The 17,877-nt window shown below is 38.3% G+C and overlaps 1 protein-coding gene across 4 annotated transcripts in view; it reads right to left on the reverse strand.

The window, feature by feature from the left end:
* Positions 1 to 17,877, reverse strand: part of GRID1 (glutamate ionotropic receptor delta type subunit 1) — a 1,146,328-nt gene that overhangs the window by 536,610 nt on the left and 591,841 nt on the right. The window lies entirely within an intron of this gene.

Here is a 17,877-nt window from a genome sequence, read left to right on the forward strand (position 1 = left end):
TCTTTTGTTCATTCATTAAACAGGAGTTAATAATAATAGCTATATGGTGCTTTAAGGTTTGCAAAGTCCTTTACATACATTATATGATTTGATCTGCACAGCAAACTCGGGAGGTGCTATTATCATCCCCATTTTATAGATTAAAAACTACGGAGGTTGAGTGATTTGCCCAGTATCACACAGCCAAAAATAATCTTAGGTTGGATTTGAATTCAGGTGTCCTGATTCTAGGTCCAGTCCTCTATCCATTGCTCATTAGTTGCTTCTTTATGTCATATTAAGCACCTACTGTGTACTAAGGGACCTTGTTCTAAGGGTTGGTCTTAGCTTGTTTCAACAATTTGTCACCCATAAGAAGGGGAACCTCTCTAGTGCTTGGGGTTTCTAAACTGTCCTCCTGCTATTTTCTTCCTTATATTATTAATTCTTTTATGTAGATGGCAGTGGGTTCTTATTACTTAATTCAAATGCACCTCTATCTCCACTAAGCTATATGCCAAAGATTCTTCTCTAACTCATAGTGGGCTTTGGGTTGAAGATGTCCCTCTAATCATCTTGAACAAAGAATCTTCTTGAAAAAAACTGAAGGTGAGTTGTTTTTTATTTATCTTTAACAGGGCACATTTAAGACACTTGGAATTGTTATTTCAGCTAAAAGGATCAGTATGCCACTTATTCAAGATCATAGGTTCAATTTAAAGAGAGGTTTATACTTACTTCGATCTATTCCAAAATTGCAGTCCACAATTGGTCAAACGCCTCAGGCCAAATGTTGGTCACAAAAGGTACTGTCATAACAGTGGAGGCCCAACCCAACCCTGCTCCTATAAGCAACAAAAAATGTAACTTCTACAAGCTATAGCAATTCTCAACCCAGGGGGATGGGAAAAAGGAGTTTTGGTGGAGAGTTTGATCTATCTATTGATCAATAGATCAATCTATACCTGCAATTATATTTCAATATAATATTTCCTTTGTAAACTTATTGTTTTTTATGCATTTAGAAAATATCATTCTGATAAGAGGTATACAGGCTTTACCAGACTGCCAAAGAGATCCATTGCGCACAAAATTGTTAAGGACCCTTATTTAACTAACTTGGTTAAGGACATCATCTCCCTCTTTTAAAGTCATTATTCCTCCTCTTCTTTCTCCTTTTAAAAATATTTGAGATGCTTTCCTTTTCAAGTTTGTTACATTCTATTTAACTCACAACTAGGTTAGGAAGGTTAGTGTTTATTTTGAAGATTGGCAAAAAAGAGAAAACATAAAGGAAAAGTGACTGGTCTGTGACCACAAAACTGACCCAATTGCTGTGGCTAGGTTTAAAATCACACTCTTGGCAGGGGGCAGGGGGTGCGAAGACAAGATGGCAGAATAGAAAGACACACATACTCTAGGCCTTCCCCAACAGCCCATAAAATAACCATATAAAATGACTCTAAACAAACTCTAGAACAGCAGAAGCCACAAAACAATAGAGTGAAAAAGATTTCCAGCACAAGGTAGCCTGGAAGGCCAAAAGGAAAGGTCTATTGCATGGGGTGCAGGAGACCAGCCCAGCCTTGGCCTCAGGGACAGAATCTCCAGCAGCCGAGGCAGTTCTCAGATCCTTCAACCCACAAACACCAAAGACAGCTTCAAAGGTCAGTGAGAAAACTTTTTCTTCTGGGTGAGAAGGGAGCAGGGTCCTCCCCTAGCCCTAGCCCCAGGTGGTGGCTGTGGCAGTGGCAGCAGCAGCATCCATTTTTGGAGCCTTCAGTCTAAAGCCCCTGGGAGAATTGAGCAACTGATCTGCGCCTCAGCCCTGACTGGCAGCCTGGGAGTGAGGAACAATGCTGGCTGGTGTGGGGGAGCTGCTGGAGGCTCTAGAAAGGGAATTCTACTTGCAGATCCTGGGCAGAAAACCTTTGGCACCTCCTAGATCATAGTGCATGCCATGAGAGGAGGAAACTCCGCTCCCTTGATTGTGACACCTTGCAGGTCCCCAGAGTATACCCCTCTTTTGACAAAGGGCTCAAAAGTCAAGTAACTGGCTGGGAAAATGCCCCAAAAGGGAGAAAAATAAGACTATAGAAGGTTACTTTCTTGGTGAATAGGTATTTCCTTCTATCCTTTTGGATGAGGAAGAACAAGGCAAATCATGAAAAGCAAGTCAATAGCTTGCTAAAGGAGACTCAAAAAAATGCTGAAGAAAATAACACCTTTAAAAATAGGCTAACTCAATTGCCAAAAGAGGTCCAAAAAGCCAATGAGGAGAAGAATGCTTTTAATAGCAGAATTAGCCAAATGGAAAAGGAGGTTCAAAATCTCACTGAAGAAAATAGTTCTTTAAAAAATTAGAATGGAGCAGATGGAAGCTAATGACTTTATGAGAAACCAAGAAATTATAAAACAAAACCAAAAGAATGAAAAAAATGGAAGATAATGTGAAATGTCTCATTGGAAAAACAACTTACCTGGAAAATAGATTCAGGAGAGACAATTTAAAAATTATGGGACTACCTGAAAGCCATGATCAAAAAAAGAGCCTAGACATCATCTCTCATGAAATTATCAAGGAAAATTGCCCTGATATTTTAGAACCAGAGAGCAAAATAAATATTGAAAGAATCCACAGATCACCTCCTGAAAGAAATCCAAAAAGAGAAACTCCTAGGAACACGATGGTCAAATTCCAGAGTTCCCAGATCAAGGAGAAAATATTGCAAGCAGCTTGAAAGAAACAATTCGAGTATTGTAGAAATACAATCAGGATAGCACAAGGTCTAGTAGCTTCTACATTAAGGGATCAAAGGGCTTGGAATATGATATTCCGGAAGTCAAAGGAATTACGATTAAAACCAAGGATCACCTGCCCAGCAAAACTGAGTATAATACTTCAATGAAATAGAGGACTTTCAAGCATTCTTGATGAAAATACCAGAGGTGAACAGAAAATTTGACTTTGAAACAGAATCAAGAGAAGTATGAAAAGGTAAACAGGAAAGAGAAATCATAAGGGACTTACTGAAGTTAAATTGTTTACATTCCTACATAGAAAGATAATATTTGTAACTCTTGAAACTTTTCTCAGTATTTGAGTAGTTGGAGAGAATACACAGAGAGAGAGAGACAGAGAGACAGAGAGAGAGCACCAGCACAGAGTGAGTGAATAGGAAGAGATCATATCTAAAAAAATAAAATTAAGGGGTGAGGCAGGAATATATTGGGAGGACAAAGGGAGAAATGGAATGGGGCAAATTATCTCTCATAAAAGAGGCAAGTAAAAAGCTTTTTCAATGGAAGGGAAAAGGGGGGAGGTGAGAGGTGAAAAGTGAAGCTTACTCTCATCACATTTAGCTTAAGGAGGGAACAACATGCACACTCATTTTGGTATGAAAATCTGTCTTACACTACAGGAACATAGGGGAGAAAGAGATTAGCAGGGTGGGGGAATGATGGAAGGGAGAGCAAATGGGAGGAGGGAGCAAATAGAAGTAAACACTCTTGGGTAGGGACAAGGTCAAAAGAGAGAATAGAACAAATGGGGACAGGATAGGATAGAGGAAAATATAGTTAGTCTTACACAACATGACTATTATTGAATTGCTTGCCTTCTCAGTGAGGATAGGTGGGGAGGGAGAAAAGAAGAGAAGTTGGAACTCAAAGTTTTAGGAACAAATGTTGAGAATTGTACTTGCATACAACTGGAAAATAAGATATGCAGATAATGGGGTGTAGAAATTTATCTTACCCTACAAGACCACAGAGAAGATGGGGATAAGGGAAGGGAGGGGTGTTAGAAGGGAGGTGTGTTCGTCCTTCTTTGCCAAAGAAGACCATGCCATCAGAGAAATAATGACGTGACTTGCACTTGACTTTGTTTTGAGTGAGGGAGGGCTGTGCAGGTCACCAGCCTCACTTCTCCTCCAAAGCCATCTGAATCCAGTGACGAGATATTCATCAGGATGACTGGAGATGACCCAGGATGAGGCAATTGGGGTTAAGTGACTTGCCCAAGGTCACACAGCCAGTGAGTGTCAAGTGTCTGAGATGAGATTTGAACTCAGGTCCTCCTGACTCCTTTACTGGTGCTCTATCCACTGCACCACCTAGCTGTGAGGGCACATTGGTGGAAGAGGTAATCAGAATGCATGGGGTTTTGGGGTGGGGGAAGGGCAGAGATGGGGAGAAAATTTGGAACTCAAAATTTTATGGAAATTAATGTTGAAAACTAAAAATAAATAAATAAACATTTTTAAAAAATAAAATAAAATCACATTCTAGCAGTGAACCCACTGAATGGCATTGCCTAAGAAGTTCTGCTGACAGCATACTGTGTGGGGAGTCTCTGTGCTGAGGGCCCCAGAGCAGTCAACGTTACTTGTAACTTACCAGGTTTAGTCAGGTAGTACCCAGCAGGGAGCCTTATGATGTTGCTTTAATTAAAATGTGATTATTTGGAAAAGTATTCTTGCTTTTCCCTTGCCTCCATATCAATTACCCTTGAAGCCTATCTCTTAGTAAATTGGGTATCTCTTTCATATGAGATCTCTGCACTTATAAGGGTTTAGATAAAATCTCCACAAAACATATCCATCCAGTTCCCCCAACATATACTTTTTCTGGCCATAAACCTATAAATAGAAAGCTGAACCAAAAGAAAGAGAATGATAATTAATGATATGTTGTAATTTCATTTCCTTAGATTTGTAGGTGTGTGTAGGGGGCATGCTGCTCCCCCTAGCACAAATTTGAGGTGTAGACATTTAATTTCCCCATCTTGCTGCTTGGACTTTTGGAGTGGTACAAAGTAAGGTCAACTTTTCTCCTCACCCTGAAACCTTTGTAGCCAGTCCTTGTGTTAGAAGATGGGAGACACTTTGATGCTTCTCCAGAGTATGATAATAGTAAGCTTTTGACTGCTCCTTCTGTTTGGAGTATATACTGAAACTAGAACTCTAGGCTACTTAGAAGTAGGGTCCCTTTAGGGAATGCTCTATTTAAAAAGATGAGGAATATGAATTAAAAAAAGGCTATAGAATATTGATTCAATAGTTTGCAAATTAAGAGGTTCCTCTGCCTGGGATGCATTCATTGATTCATTGGTTCATCTCTCCAGCAAGGATTTACTGAATACCTACTATGTGCTCTATTGTGTAGGTGGTGAAGAGGATTACATGCAGGCTCAGGTACCTAAACATTGAGTTGGATAGATGAGATAAATACCCATAGGATCATAGATTTAGTGCTGGAAAGAATCTCAGATTGTCTAGTCATCAAGTCCAGTTTTAAGTCAAAGTCTTAAACTTTTACTACTCATGACCCATTCAGCACTTCTGAAACTGTGGTCTCAACTTCCTATTGGGTTTCTTTAACTCCTGCTCTTATATGGCTCTGGAATCTGTTTCCCTGTACCTTCCATAAATCGCATCTTCTTCTACCCTCTAGGGTCAAACACAATCAATCTAATGCTGCTTCTGTATGACAGTCATCCACATACTTGAAGACTCCTATCAAAGCCTGCCAGCTTTATAATGAAATAATGTCAGCATTATAATGTGATAACTGCATTGCAGTTGGGTCAGTTGGTAGAGGAAATACATTTGTTTTGTTGGGTCCTAGTGGGACTGAAAATTGCCTGAAATTTACCACTATCAGAACTTGGGTTGACATCCCCAATCTTTTGTAATACCTTAAGAATAACAGATAGAGAATAGATGTAGAATGTGTACATGTGGCCCAGTTTCCCTAATAAGTCTTCTGAGCTGTGCATGACCTTCTTGCATGCCAGCTCCAATTCTGTTTTTATCAGTAAAAGTGACTTGAATTTCATTATTCCAGAAAATGTTGAAACCTTGTGTTTACATCTTGTTGATCAGTCATGTCTGACTCTTCATGATCCCATTTGGTGGTTTCTTGGTGAAGATATTATAGTGCTTTGCCATTTCCTTCTTCAACCCATTATAAAGATGAGGAAACTGAGGCAAAAGGATTAATTAAGTGACTTTTCCAGGATCACATAGCTAGTTAGGATCTGAGACCAGATTTGAACTCATGATGATGAGTCTTCCTGATTCCAGTCCTGGTGCTCTATTCACTGCACCACCTAGCTTCCCCACAAAACAAAAACTTCTTAAGCCTACCAGAAATTGAAATCCCCTTCCTTAGGAAGTGACCAACATGATTGTCTCCAGGAAATCAAATTGAACTGAATTGAAATTGAGGATGTTCAATGAACATGAATTGAGTACCTACTATATACAAAGCATTGTACCCTCCCTGGGCATAAAATGGCCTCCAAAGATAAGAAGTTATTTGGTGGATTAGTTGGTCTTTTCCTTTTTGGTACCTTCCAGTTTCACAAGTTGATTCTATTATCCTTAGTATATTTCGTATTCTGGGTTCAACACAGAGAACAGACTACTTTTTCTTCCTTTGCTATAAAAGAAAAGTTATTTAGGCCATACAGGGAAGGAGAGATGCATAATTTTCTACTTCCTCAAGTGGCTGATCTAGTTACAGTTAAGGCCTAGGGGCCCATTTCTTGCCAGACTGAAAGGAAGATATGGTAAGACCATTTTGTAGGTAAGCAGGATCCAGATAATTTTCTCTGTATATAGACTATTTCCTTTGGTTCTGACCTTATTGGCCAATTTTCTTTGGAGGACAAGCCCAAAAACAATCTAAGTGAATTGTAGACAGGTCCAGAGTACAGCCTGGGAGAGGTTGGTGAAAAACAGAGGCAATGCAGGGAATTTGAGGCCAAAAAAGGTAAGAGTATCCAGAAAGAAGAGGGTGATGACTAGCATTGAAGATTATAGAGGTCAAGAATAGTATAATTGAAAAAAAATACAATTGAATTTGGTGATTATGAGAACACTGGTGTTTTTGTTTAGAGAAACAGCATCAACACAGTAATACGGATTGATTCCAAGAAGCTGAAAGGAGTGAAATTTCCAATTTCCTTTTCCTATTGCTGGCTCAATTTCTTAAGGTGGCAAGGTGCATGGTATAACCATGTTGGTATATGTAACTGTACTCCTATAGAGGAGAAGGTCATTGAAGCCAAAAAAATTTGAAGAATTGTGCAAAAAGGCATCAAAAACATTTATCAACATGAATAAATACTAGAGCTTCCAAAAAATGATGACGAGATGTAGAGAGAAGATCGTGAAGCCACTGAGAAAGTTTAGTGATCGCTACTTTACCTCTGTTCTCTGGATGATACACTCCATTCCAAGATCTTCTCTGAACCTTGATTTATGGCTTGTGCTTGCCCCCACAAACTGGGAATTATCTTTGTAGTATTGACTGGGTAGGGATTCTAGTGTCCTACATCCCACCCATATGAAAAGTCATAGGCTTCATTGGCAATAGCATCATGATGGCCCAGGAGATGTAGGAATTTCTTTGGATGTCTTGTGTGGTTCATAGAATTGGTCAAATACAATGCAAAATGTATGATTCCTTCCTGGTCCTGCCCTATGACCTGCAAGCATCCAATGCCCTCATTGTCATTACTGTTCATGTCCTTGCTGATCCACATTATTGGGGCCAAGTATATCAAATGTATAGAAGAGGAGTAACCAAAATCTCAGATAGTACTTACTTCTTCCTCACCCTAGTACTGACCCCTATGTGGTAGATTGACCATGTGACCATCAAGGACATCTACAACCACCTGATGGCTGACCATCAGAAATGGGAGTTGGGGCCCTCCCTATACCTAAGCTAGGCAGCTTCAGTTCTTTTTCTACTAAGGTTGCTGTGCTGCATTTATCCCTCAGGCAGCTCAAAAGGCATAGGGCATAGGCCCAGTACTCTGCTTCTGCCCCTGAGGTCTGAGTACTCAATCAAAAATTATGTATGAATCTGGAAGGAATAGGGGACAAATGATTCCCTGGGGTAAAGAAGGCCCTCTTATTCTCTTCCCTTTACCTTCTTCTCAAAAGAGAAGGAACAGGTGATTCCCTTTTTTCTCTTTTAAAAAAAGTCCTTGAATGAGCCAAGAGCAAGACTCCACATCCTCTTCCTGGTCTTCACTGCTGCTACTATTGCAAATCATGTCTTCCAGATATCTCTCTTGGATAATAAAACTACAGAGATGCTGCCTGAGAGTGCCAGTATCTTTCCCTGGATAATGGTATCATGAAGATGTATGCTTTATCTCTAGATATACTGGAACTAACTCCCTCTCTAGTTGTGGTACTGAATTTTAACCCTGTGAAGTGCTCTTTCCACTCCATGCCTATTTCCCAGAAAAACAGGAGTACCAAGATTCCATTAGCCTTTCTTGGCCTCCATAGGAATTGTGATAGCTACTATCATCCCTCTGGTCTATAGATTGGCAGTTGACCTCCCTATTGAGTCTTACATCCTGTTTACCCTAATCTTTTCTTTTTAATTCAGGATCCAGAACCTCCCTCCACCCTGTGCTGCCTTCTCACCCTCTCTCTCTTTGTGGAGTTTTCATGGATGAGCATTTTTAGACCATAAAATGTATCTTGCAAAAAAATCCTTAAGTGACTGACTTGAAGGGAATAGATACCAGTACAAAAAAGGGATGATTCTATATAATTTCCTAAAAATTAGAGCTTCCTAAAATGGATGATGTTTTATAGGTAATGAGGTCCCTGTCACAAAAGGTCTTCAAGGGCAGGTGTTATGGTAGCTCATTGAGATGTTTTAGAGGAGATTCCTGCTCATATGCAAGTTGGACCAGATGACCTCTGATACTCTTTCCAGTTCTGAGATTCTGTGATGCCAGTTCCATGATGTCATTCATATAGAGTTCCCCAGTGAGGAAACTCCCTCTGCCAATGCATAGCAACACTTTCTTGGCAATTTAGTCTCAAGAAGTTGGCATTGAGAGGTGATATAAACTCTCCAAGGTCACACAGTCAATATGTGCCAGAGAAGGAACCTGAACTCAGGTCTTCCTAACTCTAAATTTGGCTCTCCATCCATTACACAATGCTGTCTCTCTATACAAATAGAGTATTATGAAATCCACGGCTTACATAATTCAATATATGATAGAACTGTCAATTCCCTCATGTGCAATAAGGAGATGAGAATAGCACCTATTTTTTAAGATTGTTGTGAGGACCAAATGTGATCATTTATGGAAAGCACTATAAACCTTAAAGCCTTCCATAAATGTCACCTAGCATTATTATTGCCACCGAAGGTGATAAACATCCCCAGTCAATCCCATTGACTTCTTCCATAGTCCTCTACACACACTTGTTTGAATTTCCTCCATTTCATTGGCTTTCTTTATATGTCCCCCTTTCCAAGATTCTTTGATTCTTTATTATTTGATTGGCCTCCTTTGATCACTTTCAAAGCCCCTCCCTCAGATTTTCCTCTCATCCTACCTTCCATATTTAAAAAGGCACACGTCTGACCAGCATGCAAAAGATGGTCTATTTGATTCTAGTGATTGTTGTTGTGATCATTTTATTTTCCCCAGTTGTTTTTGGACTGCCCCCTGCAGCTATGAGCTTTCATCAGTTTCTGTCTCATTCACATCCTAACACCTCTTCCCTCTTCAAACTCCAGTTCCCTCCTAACTTCCCTAACCCCCCTGGGTCCCTTAACTTCATTCTCTTCTCTGCACAATCATCTTTGCCTTCCACGTTAATGGAATCCAACTATTCATTCCAGTCTTCCTTTTATCATCTTTCTCTTTTTTCTTATGAACCTTTCTTAAGCAAAAATTCTGATCAGAGCATTTAGAGGCTGAATGTATTTTCTGTAACCTACATTTTCCCATTCTTGATTATTTGCTTTAAAATTGTGTGTGTATGCATCTGTATTGGGTTTTTTCCTCCTTTTCTTTGTTAGTCAAAACATTCATTACCTTTGCTCTTACTATTCCCTCATTCTAACGGGTGACCTGAGAGTCAGGACTGAAAGCAGTGAGGTGCAAAATCTTTTTTTCTGAAGGAAAAGAAATAAACAGTGAATACAATGGAGAGACATTTCCTCACAGACCTCAAGTTTGAACTGTTCACAAGCAAAAGGTGAGCCCTCAAAAAATGGTTTTGCACCTTCTCTTCACAGGGATTCTTTTTTTTTCTTCTAAACACATTATGTCATTAATCAGCCTAGTGTCTCTGAGGAATGCAAGTGGGATGGCCACCACTAGAGAGAAACAGTCTTAGGAGCAAACATACCAATTTTCTGGGACCAGGTGACTCTAAAATACCAACCAACTTCTGCTCTGGCTAGAGACAGAAAGAGAATCCCTGTAATGTACAGTCATAGATTTATAGCTTTAAAATCAGAAGGGAACTTAGAGGCCATCTAATTCTACCCCTTTTTTGTCAAATGAGGAAACTGAGGCCCACAAAGATTGAATTATTTTTCCAACGTCATATAGGTGAGTGGCAAAGCTGATTATGGCACAGAGGAAAAGAGGGAGAGGAATAAAAATGAATTTGAGTCCTCAGAATGAGGGCTAGCTATGAGTCTGTTCCCTTAGGTGGACCTCCTCCCTAAAGCAATAGTAAGGATCCATAGGTGTTGGGATGTACTAAGAAATTTGTTGCAACACTCAAGAGGAAGAGATGTATGGTTGTTGAGGGTTTCTGAGGGAGATCAGTGTGGACCTGATATAGGACCAAACACAAGATACTCTGTCTCCCTGGAGACCAAAGAAAGAGACATGAAACGTGGTAACTTCTACACTCCACTGCAGATTCACGTAGGAATGAGTGATACTATATGAGTGAAATGGTAAAACCTGAAAAGCATCTTGGAGAACTACAAGGCTCAGGGCAAGGATGGCAAAGCATATAGGGCACAAGCTTTGTTTCCAATCCTCTTCCATTTTAAACGTGAAACTGAATGTCAGAGAAGGCTATAAGGAAAGTGAACATCTGGTGGTGTAAAGGATATCAAAGAACAAGATTAAGTTTTCTGCTTCACAGCTTTTATGAGGAGGTGAATACAACCTCACAGAATTTACCAAGAATTGATGGGATGGGATGGGATGCTACAAAAGAAATTGATCTGATAGAAGTCACTGAATAACACGGCCAATCAAAAAGATATGCAGCCATGAACTAGAGGTGGGGAGCAAGAGCCTGGCATTTCAGAGGTGGAAGGAAGGTCAGAGACATATAGACTAACCCCTTCCCAAATCATACATTTTACCTACAAATCCTTAACAAATGGGTTCTGTCAGCTGCTGAGTGATAAGAGTATTCAGTCACTCTATTTTGGAGCAATTCTTGGGACGTAGTGTGTTTTGTGTTGTGTATTGTTTCCCTTTTGCTTTGAGATGAAATCCAGCACCCTATAACTTCCAGCCAGTGGTCATAGCTGTGCTGTCAGAGGCAAAGTAATGAAAATCTCATTCCTTTCTGGATGGCTTCCCATTCAACACTTGGACACAGCTATCATATTACCTTCTCCTAACCTGTCTTTTATTCTGCAGGCTAAATCTAACCAATGTCTTACTCTAGCTCATTAGTCTACTTTAAAAACATGGCCTATATATATACACACATAAACATATGTACATATATCATATACATCTACATATACATACACATACACATGTATATATGTATATCCTCTCCTCTCCTCTTCCCCTTTGTCTTGGGTGCTCTGCCCAGGGAAAGGTACACTTTGATGGTCAAAAGCTGCCTTTTTTGATTTGGGTTTACTGGCTAGATTTCTTGTTCAAAGACCAAACCTTAAGCCCAATTCACTCCAGAGCTCATAGATTGGACAACAGGTCCCCGCCCTCCTAGCACAGATAATAATTATTTCTCTTTTACCCAGGAACCTTGAGGGTTTTCTCCTCCCAGTTTGATTTCTTTTATTAAAGGGTCTATCCCTTGAGTAACTACTTAAAGAGGCATATTCATTGAATGGATGTATCTCACTCAAAGTGAGAATCTGATAAGATCTTAGCCTAAAATAGCCAGGGTCTCCCACTGCATCCTGAACCATCTCCAGTGGTCCTGATGAATATCTGACCACTGGACCCAGATGGCTCTAGAGGAGAAAGTGAGGCTGGTGACCTTGCACAGCCCTTCCTCACTCAAATCAAAGTCAGCTGCAAATCATGTCTTCATCTTGATGTCATGGTCCTCTTTGAAAATGAAGGACAAACATAACAACTATGCACACATATACATGTGTGTATGTGAAAGAGAGAGAGAGAGAATCCTTGCAACAGCTGTAAACAGCATTATCTCCACAGCATATAAGGTTATAGTGTTTAGGGAGAATAAACCAACATGTTCTTATTTTAAATAGCACCATGGGTGCTATATTCAGGGTACCATATTTTAACAAAGATTTTGAACAACTGAAAGTTCATTCAGAAAAGGATGAACATAGAGAGGAGAGAGGATTCTTTGACCTGTGAAGATTGTTCAACAGAAATGGGTACAGTTAACCTGGGGATGAGAAAAACAATGGGAAAGGTATGATAACTGTCCTCAAGTATTTGTAGGATTGTGATGTTGAAGAGAGGCTTTTCTCCTTGGCCTAAATATTTAAGGACTTGGGGAAAAATTATAGAATTCGAGAAGAGGCAAATCTCAACTTTTTGCGAAGATTACATTCTAATAATTAGTTTTCAAAAAAGAAAATGAGGTCAGCTGTCTCAGAAGGCAGTGAGTTCTTCATTATTGAAGGTCTTTTAGGAATAGAGGGATGATTATTTGCCAGGAAATTTGAAAAGGGAATGTTGTATGTGTATAGGTTGAATTACAAATATTCTGAAGGCCCTTCTAAGATTCTGTGATATTACAGAAGGGAGAAGGGATCCTATACCTGAACAAATGAATGGGATGTAATCATCGAACTTTAGACCCAAGTATTATGGGAGACATTTTTTTTAATGAACTTGTTGAGTATCCCTTAAATCACACCATACAGGCCATAGTGATTCTACAGGTATGTGAAGATGATTTTGTTCCTTGGAGCACAGTCCCTGCCACTTAGCTCCTGATGCTCTGAAGACTTTTGACTTTAGCATCTGTTACACCTCTCTAACTCTTTTTTCCCTTTTTTTAATTAATTAATTTGTTTGTTTTTAGTTTTCAACATTCACTTCCATAAGATTTTGAGTCCCAAATTTTCTCCCCATCCCTCCCCTCTGCCCATTCCAAGACAGAGTGCATTCTGATTACACCTTCCCCCAATCTGCCCTCCCTTTTATCACATCCCTCCCTTCTCTTATACCCTTCCCCTCTATTTTCTTGTAAGGCAAGATAGATTTCTATACTCCATTGCCTGTACATCTTATTTCCCAGTAGCATGTAAAAACAATTTTTAACATTCACTTTTAAAACTCTGAGTTCCAACTTCCTCCCTCCCCACCCATCCCCACTGAGAAGGCAAACAATTTGATATAGGTTAGCTATGTGTACTCATATAAAACACTTCCATAACAGTCATGTTGTGAAAGGCTAACTATATTTTCCTCTATCCTATCCTGTCCCCCATTTATTCTGTTCTCCTTTTTGACCCTGTCCCTTATCAAAAGTGTTTACTCCTAATTATCCCCTCCTCCCATTACCCTCCATTCTATAATCCCTATCCCCTCCCATTTATCCCTTCCCCCAACTTTCCTGTAGCATAAGATAGATTTTCATACAAAATAGAGTGTGCATGCTATTTCCTTTTTAAGCCAAATCCAATGAGAGTAAGGTTTACTCTTTCCCTCTCACCTCCTTCCTCTTCCCCTCCATTGAAAAGGCTTTTTCTTAACTCTTTTATGTGAGAGATAATTAACCCCATTCTATTCTTCCCTTTCTTTTTCTCTCAATACATTCCTCTCTCACCCCTAAATTTTATTTCTGTAGATATCATTCCTTCATATCCAACTCACTCTGTGCCCTCTCTCTCTGTATATCATCCCTCCAACTACCCTAATACTGAGAAAAGCCTCAGTAGTTACAAATATGATCTTCCCATGCAAGAATGTAAACAACTTTAGTAAGTCCCTTATGATTTCTATTTGCTGTTTACCTTTTCATGCTTCTCTTGTTTCTTGTATTTGAAAGTCAAATTTTCTATTCAGCTCTGGTCTTTTCATCAGAAATGCTTGAAAGTCCTTTATTTCATTGAATAATAATTTTTCCTTTGAAGTATTATACTAAGTTTTGCTGGGTAGGTGATTTTTGGTTTTAATCCTATTTCCTCTGACCTCTGGAATATCATATGCTTAGCCCTCCAATCCCTTAATGTAGAAGTTGCTAGATATTTTGTTATCCTCATTGTGTTTCCACAATACTCTAATTGTTTCTTTCTGGCTGCTTACAATATTTTATCCTTGATGTGGGAGCTCTGGAATTTGTCCATAATATTCCTAGGAGTTTTCTTTTGGGGATCTCTTTCAGGAGGTGATCAGTGTATTTTTTCAATATTGATTTTCCCCTCTGGTTCTAGAATATCAGGGCAATTTTCCTTGAAAATTTCTTGAAAGATGATGTCCAGACTCTTTTTTTTATCATGGTTTTCAGGTAGCTCAATAATTTATAAATTATCTCTCCTAGATCTATTTTCCACGTCAGTTGTTTTTCCAATGAGATATTTCACATTGTCTGCTATTTTTCATTCTTTTGATTTTGTTTTAAAATTTCTTTTATAATTGTTTCATAATTTATAATTATGAATTTTTAAATTTTGTTTTATAATTTCAATTAATTTATAGTTCCTTGTTTTCCAATAATTATGATAATATAAATTTATAATTTATAACAGAATTATAAAATTTTGTTTTATAATTTATAATTTAATAATTTTTCATAAAGTCATTAGCTTCCATCTGTTCCATTCCAACTTCTAAGGAATTATTTTCTTCAGTGAACTTTTGGACCTCCTTTTCCATTTGTCCAATTCTGCTTTTTAAGGCATTCTTCTCCTCATTGGCTTTTTGGATCTCTTTTTCCATTTGAGTTAGTCTATTTTTGAGGTGTTATTTTCTTCAGAATTTTTGGGGTCCCTTTTAGGAAGCAGTTGACTCATTGCATTACTCTCATTTCTCTTCCCAATTTTTACTGTACTTCTCTTATTTGATTTGCAAAATCCTTTTTGAGCTCTTCCATGGTCTGAGACCAATTCATATTTTTCTTGGAGGCTCTGGATGGAGGAGTTTTGACTTTGTTTTCTTCTCTTTGCATGTTTTGGTCTTCCTTGTCAGCAAAGGAAGATTCTATAGTCTGATTTGTTTCCTGTTTTTGCTCATGTTCTCAGCCAGTTACTTGATTTTTGAGCTCTTTGACAATATAGTTCTCTGCTTCCAGTGGAGGTGAAGGGGGTGTACTGTCAGCTGCTCAATCTCCCCACAGTCTGTGGGCCTAGAGCTCCAAAACATCCACCGCTGCTGCCCCTGCTGCTGCAGTGGCTGCTACAGGCTCCTCCAAATGCTCCACAGCCCTTGGGCTGAGGTCAAACCACTCTACTTTCTCTCACAGACCAAACAGGTTTTTTCTACTGAACTTCCAATTTTTCCAAGGCATTTTGGGGTCATGAAGTTGGAAAACCACCAGAGATGCCAGTGATTCAGTCTCCCTTCCAAGGTGTCTGCTAAGGTCTAGTCTGTGTGGGCACAGCTCACGTTGGACTGGGCTCTGCTCCCAGTAAGGCCCAGATGCCTACCATGAACCTTCCAGGCTGTCTTGGGCTGGAGATTTGCTTCACTCCATCATTCTATGGGTTCTGCAGCCCCAGAATTTGTTTAGAGACATTTTTGCAAGTATTTGGCTGGGTTTGGGGGTAGAGTTTTATCAATTCCCTGATTTTACTCCACCATCTAGGTTCTGCCCCTCAACTTCTCTACCTCTTACTTTCTAGAGTGCAGTTAAGAATTTTTACCTTTGGTTTGTTTTTCTGTATTTCTTACCTCCATTTCTTATAATGGAGTGAAAAGAGTTGACTTTGCATCCTTCATCCTTAAATATTTTGCAATAATAGTTTGCAAGAAGGATAAAGCATCTAAAAAGTAGATCACAGATTCTTAGCCAATTAATCAAACTTAAACATCCATCTTGAATGGGAAATAGTAGCAGCTGACTAATTTAAAAAAAAAGAACTTGCCTCAGTTTTCTGGATTTGGAAATTAAACTGGATTTTTTCAGTACTGGATGAAAATTGAAGTTCCCATTTTACATGACTTTCCAAAGGTATTTTATAACAAACATGAATAGTATGAACTAAATGATCCTCAAAGTTCCATCCAGTTTTAAATCCTGTGATACTTAGATCACATCAACATAATAAAAATAACAGCACTGCTTAATTTATAGATCTGTTGCTATAATAATAGGATTGCTAAGAGATTACTTTGTAGAGAAAATCAAAAAATTCATTTGAAGGAACAAACGGTCTAAAATTTCAAAAGAAATCATGGAAAAAATAAACAACAAAATCCCATTTGGCAAGGTTTGAAAATAGAAAAGTAAAATTTAAATACAGCTGTCATGTATCCTCCCCCTTTCTCAATCTAAACCAAATATCCAAGATCCATCAATTGATCTTTATATGACAAGATTTCTTATGCCGACACCATTTTGATTTCTCTTATCTAGATAAATGAATGAAAGCAAATAAATAAGCATGATTTCCAAATAATCAATGCACAATAACACAAAGTTAAATGAACCCAGAAATCATCTATTTTTACCAGAATTGCTGATAAACTGAAAGTTAGGCATAAGATGAATTTAAACCAGAATCTTACTCTGTATTACACAGAAGTTCAAAATTGTTAAGTCAACAAAACATACAAAGTTACATAATAAAAGTAATCAGAGGTGAAAGAAAGGATGCACTTTTAAAATCTATGCTTAGGAGGAAAATATATCTAAGCAGGAGATAGAGGAAATCACTAAAGACAAAACTGAACATTTTGATTATGTAAAAGCTAGAAGATTTTTTTCTAAAACAATCAATGCAGACAAAATGTCAATTAAAATATGTTTACATCAGCTGTCCTTGATAAAAGTTTGATATTCAATATGTAGCAACTTTTCATAACTATATAAGATCAAGAGAAATTTTATAAGAACTAAGTATCAAAAATATTTGAATAAAGAGTTTTCAGAAGTAAAAAAAAAAGTGAACCACAAGCAACTATATATAATGTTTCAAGTCACTAAAAATAAGCTAAATGAGTGTTAAAACATTTCTGAAAGTTAATCTGATACCTTTCAAGGTAGCAAAGGTGATGAAAGACAGAAATAGGCTGTGGTATGACAGGGACACAAATATACTCTTGGCGGAGTTGTGAATTGATCTTATCATTCTGGAAAACAGTTTGCATTGATATAAGAAAAGACACACAAAAATGTGACTTAACATTTTGATTCCTCAATGCCATTGAGCATGTACTCCAAAGAGAAAGAAGAAGGAATGGTACCATACATCACAACAAGAAGTGTATTAATAGCATTTTTGTGATAACAAAAATTTGGGGAAAAAATATGCACTTATTGATTGTGAAATGACTGAACAAATGATGATACATGGATATAATGGGATTTCAATTTGCCAAAGAAACAATGATTATAAAGAACTCTGGAACATTGGAGGACTTATGTAAACTGATACAAACTGAAACAAGTAAAACCAATGCAATAAGAAGAATATAAATGGCATAAAAAAGAGAGCCAAATTCAGATTAATTGCAGTGCCTAAACTTTTGGCTAGAAAAGAGATGATGAAATATACTTTCTTTCTCTTGGTAGTATGATACAGCATGAAGGGCACTGAGTGCTGATTGTACTTGCTGTCAGATCAAGTCATTTGTTTTTGTCTTTGCATCAGGGATGGGGAACCTGTGGCCTCAAGGCCACATGTGCTCTTCTAGGTCCTTGAGTGTGGCCTTTTGACTGACTTCAAGTTTTACAGAACTAATTCTTT

Source organism: Notamacropus eugenii, chromosome 1, assembly GCF_028372415.1.
Source record: "Notamacropus eugenii isolate mMacEug1 chromosome 1, mMacEug1.pri_v2, whole genome shotgun sequence".
In the NCBI taxonomy this organism is placed as follows: Eukaryota; Metazoa; Chordata; class Mammalia; order Diprotodontia; family Macropodidae; genus Notamacropus; species Notamacropus eugenii.